The sequence below is a fragment of the Cibotium barometz genome, chromosome 15, assembly GCF_041138505.1.
Source record: "Cibotium barometz isolate CiBa-2024 chromosome 15, ASM4113850v1, whole genome shotgun sequence".
In the NCBI taxonomy this organism is placed as follows: domain Eukaryota; kingdom Viridiplantae; phylum Streptophyta; class Polypodiopsida; order Cyatheales; family Cibotiaceae; genus Cibotium; species Cibotium barometz.
Window position 1 is genome coordinate 19,706,704 of NC_141060.1, and position 7,378 is coordinate 19,714,081.

The window sequence follows — 7,378 nt, forward strand, 5'->3', positions numbered from 1 at the left end:
CACTCTGTCCATTGCAGGGAGTCTACAAGGGTCCTTAGTAGCCACTAGCATGCACTTTGGCCTCCTAGGATGCTAGTTAGCATACATTTTAGTTAACTAGCAACCATCTTGGCCACCACTAGCATGGACATTACTACTATATTTCCCATGCACATTAAAAATTAAACGTATGTGGGTGTGTAAAATATTGGCCTTGGCATTTTGTAAATTAAAATGTGTACATTAAATTACCTAAGGTTAATCGGCTAAGGTTGAATTTTGGGGCCAAGGAAATGAAATAAATTAGGAGATATCTATGTGGAATATTAGTTGTAGTAAGAATAAGGGTTAGTTGCATGGAAAATGGATGGTTGCATGCATAGTTAGCTCTAGTTGCATGAGATATGGTGGCCTACCATGGTACCTTGAGTTAATTAAGGGAGCATGTGGAGTGTCCAACTATCATTTTCAAGTATAAAAGGACCCCCTAGCTCATTTGGAATACACAAATTTTTATCTAGGGAGAAAAGAGAGAGTACTTTGTATCAATTTTAGCACCACATGCATGTCATTTTATCTAGTACAATCATTTTTAAACACTTTGGGCACCTCAATTGTACATCAAGAAGGACTTGTGAAGTATCAACCTATAGAGAAACTCATGGACTTATAGGGGTCTATGTTGCACATCTATTTCATTTTTGGGCTCTACAAGCAAAAAGGTACAATCAATTCTTATATTCAAAAATTGCTATTTTTTGGCATTTAAATTGAGTTGCTCATTTTAATTCAAATTGATTAAATAAATTAATAATTCTTGATTTAATTGTTACACAGTTTAATTATTACACAATACCTTAGGTAGACCTATTTACACCTTAGGGTGAGATTTGATTAAGGTTGTGTGATTAGAAAGATTTTAATAATCTAAATTGATCCTTTTTTCTCAAAGGTTTAATGTTCAGTTTAGTTATTACACAATACACTAGGTAGACCTAATTACACAATACACTAATTACACCTTAGGGTAATTTTTTTATTAAAAAATGTTTTAATAGCATAAAAGGATATAAATTAGATGAAGGTTCAATATTTTATTAAATTTTTGAGAAGGGATAAGGTTTCTGCACATATCCCATTAATTGATTCTTATTTAAGACATTAACCTTCGATTTAATTGAAGAATTAATTATTTTAGATACCATATATAATTTTATGTTTGATACTTAGATTAATCTAAGCTAAAGTTGAATTTTCCCTGGTCTTAGAATTAGGTTTAGTAACCTAGGATTGAATCAACAAAAATTTAGAGAGAAAAAATCTTAATAAACATGCACATGTATATTAATAATAATTTAGGGTTCAAAATGGATAAATCATTTCAGAGAAAATTGGATTTTTAAAGTGATTTAATAATTAGTTTTTTGGTGGTAAATAAATAAATAGTTATGTAAGATTTAGAGAAAGAAAGTCATTAATTATCCCATTAATTACGAGCAAGGACGCATAAATTATTATCCAAATAAAATGTAAATCTTGATTTTAGTTTTTGGAATCAAATTTGAAGCATAATATGGAAGATAGTCTATATCTATTTCCACAATAAACTGCTCCTCTTGATCTTCATTCCACTTGTGTTGCCACATTTATAGGGGCTAGTAGGGTTGACCAAAATAATACTCCCTACATTTGAGGTAATAGGTTACAACCATTACTCTATCATTGGCCATATGTTGAAATGCAACTTGAACAGCTTGTCATTTTTGAGTGGAAGGCTAGTTTCGAGCCATTTTGCTGTTTTATTTACATTAGTACTTATAATAAAAGATGAATTTACAAACATGAAAAAACAAAATAATATCTCTTCATTCCAAGTATTTATTTATGTACAATGAGGTTTGTTTTTAGGCCATCAATGGTCAAGTCTCTCTCTCATGGTGCAGAGATACATATGAGTAGACATGCCATGATAAAAACATGTAGAAGTATGCCTACCAAACATAATCATATGATGAGGGATAAAGTTTCTAATAATCTTAAACATCTGATGGTGAGATCACGACATAAGAGTTCCATAAGTGCTACCCCTCTTATGACATCTAACCTTATGAGTATCATCGTCGAGCGAGAAAAATGTTCTTTGACAACCTCTTGTTCTAGCTGTGCAAGGTGCCATGATTCATTGTCCCGAAAACCATCTCTATCTCTACTCTACCATGGTCAGAAAAAAGATATACTCTTAATGTCCCGCCAAGGCAACTTGCTCTAAATGTCAAGTAGATATAAAAGAAGATCCTCGTAGGGTGAATGCTATCACGTCGTACTTTGAACAAAAGCCCAACGACTCTTATAGTAGGTAAGGCCTCATTATCTGCTACTCCAAAACAAAAAAAATCTTGCCATGCTTTTTTATAATATCCAAATTAGCATCGAAAGAACTTCTAGTAAACCCAATCTTTTTGAAAAGTTGGTCTATCTTGTGATACCATGCCCTTGGAACCTGTTTCAGTCTATACAATGCCTTCTTTAGCCTACAAGCTTTGTTTTTTGATTCGAGCATCTCAAAACCTAGTGGCTGAGGCACATATACCTCCTCCTTGAGATGTCCATTTAGAAATGCTAATTTGACATCCATGTGAAAAACTAGCCACTGTTTATGAGCAGCCAACCGCCCTGACAATCGTCACATGAGCTGTGGGAGCAAAGGTTTTAGCAAACTCGAAACCCTCCACTTGTGAAAATCCATGTGCAACCAACCTAGATTTATATTTTTAAAGTGAGCCATTAGCCTTATACTTAGCTTTCCAAAGCCATTTGTTACCAATTACCTTTTTGTTTGGTGGTCGGTCAACTAGCTCCCAGGTATTATTTTTATGATGTCATCATACTAAGACTGCATCGTAGCTTTCCACTTTGAATGGACTAAGGCTTCGTCCAAGGTGGCTAGCTCCTTCATTGTTCCCATTATCTTAGATATCAAGGCCATGTTCTCAATGAGATTAGATGCTCTTCTCTGCTCCTCTATTCTCCTTGATCTGTGTGGTCCATTTGCTGAAGAGTCTGGCATCTCAGATATTGGGTTACGCTCATCAAAGAGCTGTTGTCTCCACGTTGGGAGTGGCTTTTTGTGTGGTGTAGCAGCAAGCTAGTGTGGTGTAAGTCATTCTCTGAAAACTTTTCCTCCTTTGAAGGAAATGTAGCTGATGGGTTGGGCTCATAGTGGATTATTTCATTATGTGGTGTAGCAGTCAGCAGGCTGGTGTGATGTGTAAGAGTCGTCCTCTGAAAACTCTTCCTCCTTTGAAGGAAACCTAGCTGGTGGGTTGGGCTCATAGTGGATTATTTCTTTGGCTGATGATAGAGTGGATGGACTTATCTTCTTCACTCTGTGGTGGCTGGTCCACAAACACCACATCTCAGACTGGTGATTGTCTTCTTCATCTCTGGATCATAGAATCAATAAGCCTTTGACTCTCTTAAATGTATCCAAGAAAGATACACTTCTTGCTTTTGGCATCAAGCTTATTTCTGGATGCATCTGGTACATGTACATAACATTCACAACTAAATGTTCTGAAATGAGACACTAAAGGTTTCTTACCAGAGTACGCCTCTTGCAGTGTGATACCTGAAGTGCCTATGTAGCTCCGATGATTGAGGATGTAAATTGTTGTGCTTACTGCTTCAATCCAGAAAGTGTCTTGTAACCCTTTTCCTTTTAGCATGCATCGAGCCATCTCCACGATGGTCCGACGGCATTCTACAACACCGTTTTGCTAACATGTGTGAGCAGTTGTGAGTTGGCACCTAATGCCAATCTCCTACAGTAGCTATCAAATTCCGTTGAAAGGAATTCTCCTCCTCGATTTGTATGGAACTTTTTGATCTTCTTTTCTGACTCATTCTCCACAAGCTTATACCATTGTTTAAACTTGCCAAGAGCTTCAGTCTTATCCCAAAGGAAATAAAACCACATCTTCCTATTGTAATCGTTGACTAATAGCATAAAGGAAGAAGATCCTCCCACCAATCCAATAAAGACATCTTACCACAAAGATCAGCATGTACCAGCTCTAGAGGAGTCTGTCCTATTGCTGCTCTCTTGTGTGGAAATGGCTTGCGTTGTTGCTTACCCATCATGCAAGCCTCACATGATTCCTATAATTCTGAAAATGCATGCAAATCAGCTACCACTCCCTTTTTCTACATCTCCTCAAATCCGATGTGACCAAATCGCTCGTGCCAAAGCATGCTCGTGCTCTTATCTGCAGTTGTTGTAAGGGCACTCAACTCATAAAGATTGTTGCGTCTTACTTCTTTATTGACTACCTTACGAGCAACATCTAGAATTTTTGCTTTAGCTTTCTTGAAGCAAACTTCAAGTCCACAATCTGTCAACACAACAAATTTCTCTTTATTTCAGGTACATAGAGTATGCCTGTGACAAAAATGCTTTTTCTCGTCAGTCTACTTCTTTCTACAGTCTTTGACAGTGCGACTCTTCTTGTTACAGTAATAGCAGTTCCCTTGAAACTTCTTCTTTAGCTGTTGCTTCTCGTCATCATAAGATGCCACACCTTTTTCTTTAGCATTGGCTGAAAATGCAACATCATCCGCCATCATCACGAGTCTTCATCTGCATCTCCTCCTCAAGCAACATAGCACTAAATTCTTCTCGTCATTATAAGATGCCACACCTTTTCCTTTAGCATTGGCTGAAAATGCAACATCATCCGCCATCATCACGGGTCTTCAACCGCATCTCCTCAAGCAACATAGCACTAAATTCTTCAAATGATAGAGGTAGAACTCTAATTTGAGTATTTAATGTTGTAACCAAGTCATTATACTTTTGTGGAAGAATTCAAATGCACCTCCGAGCTAGTTCTTCACTGGTCTTTATAATCCCCACATCAACCATTTGGTCCCGTATATTTTTGATCTGCGTGATAAATGTTTCAACAACTTCTCCTACTGTAAACTTCTCAACGGTAAGCTAATTTTTCAAGTTCTGAATCATGGTCTAATTCCAAGTCTCATATTGATTTCTCAGTATGGTCCAAGCCTCTAATGCTTTAGTTGTGTCTTGAATCGGAGTAAGAACATAATTACTACACTAGTGACAATAGCACAAAGTGCATTAGCATTGCGCCTCTTCCATGCCAGAACAAGTGTAGCATCTGATGAAAGTGTGTTCGCACTATTATTAGAGTCAACAATTCTCACTGGTTCTACATTTTTTCCCAGAACAGTTTCTAGAAACTCATAAGTCTAGAATGACATTGATTTTGATTTTTCTGAGAGTAGTTTGTCCCATTAAGCTTGCCTTCTATGAAGGCTGGTGGACGAATACACAGAACTAGTACAGCAACACCACAGTGGCAACAACAACAGAGATAGAGACCATCACTCTTAGTATTCTATGAATAAAGTACAATAGACAAAGTAATAGATAGAGAATTTAAAAAATTCTTAGATGGAAACAATGCAATGGTATTGTCCATCTATGCGCTCTCAAGTAGAGCTTAGATGACGATCTAAACAAACTCTAGATAGAGGAAGTACTAAGTATGGAGAGTGTGGATAGTCACAAGCATTGGATACCTTACCTTGTGGTAATTGCGTCTCTATATATATCGTGTTGCAGGTGGTGTGGTAGATGCGTATACAACGGAGACATAACAAAAAAAAATGCAACCAACCATCCACCGTCCACTAATAATGAACTTCGATATCTTAAAAATATTTCAAGAATATTCTCTACACTGTTGAACCCCAACTGACGCTTACACCCCTTTCCATCTCCTAACCATCAATGGTCACAATAATAATCCCATCAACATCTAAATCGAGGTTCCCACCAAAGATTATGTACCACAATGGCATCTCATAATGAGAACCTTTACACATGCACAACAAACATAGATGTGAGATACATGCTTAAAGGCAAGCATTGAGTGTATACTAATAAGAATATCTCTTCTCACCTCTATCTAAGCATTGAGAGTTCTCCCTTAATGTCTTTGGCAAGGAGTTTCTGTGTGACAATGGAATGAGTAAGTGGTGGACAACTAGCACACCCAGAATGGAAAGTTGGATTTCCAACTCGAAGATTAGACCTAACTACACAAAGCTAAGGTAAGCTCTTAACTTAAATAGTATAGTGCATGCATTACACAAGAATATCTATCAATATATATATATGAAAAGCAAGATTAGTGAGATCATAAATTTAATATAAGGCTTTAGATTGCTCAATCTTACAAAAGAACTAAAGTTTGTTAGATAGTGTTAATTTAAACTAGACCTTCAAATCATAAAAGTTTTCCTAGATATCATTGTACCTTACATTGTGATATTTGGTGAGCATGAGAATTCTTTTAGTGCATTAAAGAGACACTTTTAAGATGAGGAGTATATATATATCTAGATAAATCCAAGAACATGAACAAATTCACCTTTTAGGAACGTGCATGTTATATACTCATGGTAGTTAACTCACAAGACTATATAACTATCAACTCCATTATGTATAGTATGGACTAGATACTACAACATCCCCACTAACGTCATCAATGCCCAATAGTGGGTGTAGAACACTGTATCAAGATATGCACACACACACACACACACACGAGCATATATTCACACAAAGCCCTTCGTACTGAGTTTTTGTCAAACCTCCGGAGATGCAAGACAGACTCGGCCATAATAAAGCCTAGCACTAAGAGAGGTGGCAAATACAAAGAATTAGTACAACAAATAAGTAGCATGGCCAATAGTGGAGAACTTTGTATCCAGATATGCTCTCACATGCACTCCACACACACACACACTCACACATAAGAGCATATATTCACACAAAGCCCTTCGTACTGAGTTTCTATCAAACCTCCAAAGATGCAAGGCAAACTCAACCATAATGAAGCCTAGCACTAAATAAAGGTATAGTCCATAGCTCTCCCAAAGAAGAGATACTAAGTTCAAATCTATACCTTAATCACATCTACTTTCAACACCCACTCTTGAATTAAAAAAAGAGAGCAAGTAAAGGGAAAGGCTAGAAAAGCACACGATTCAGTCAAACAATTACCAACCCATTTGCATTTTTGTGTTTACTAGTCCAAGAGAATTGGTACTTTTGCAAGCAAAATCATGGCTAGAGCTAGGGCTTTATAGTGAGCCTTAGATTAGCATGAATAAATAGGTAGCTTGGCCACTACAAAACAAAACCATGCAACAATAAAAAAACCTTCATTGCTTTGGAAGACTTAGCCCTATGTCACTGGGAATATGGAGTGAAGTGTGTATTTAATGCCATTCTAGTCTCGTGGCTCAGTTTACTGGGGAAAGGCCAATCAATGAGTGTTTCCTTACTGACACCATGAAATGAGGTATT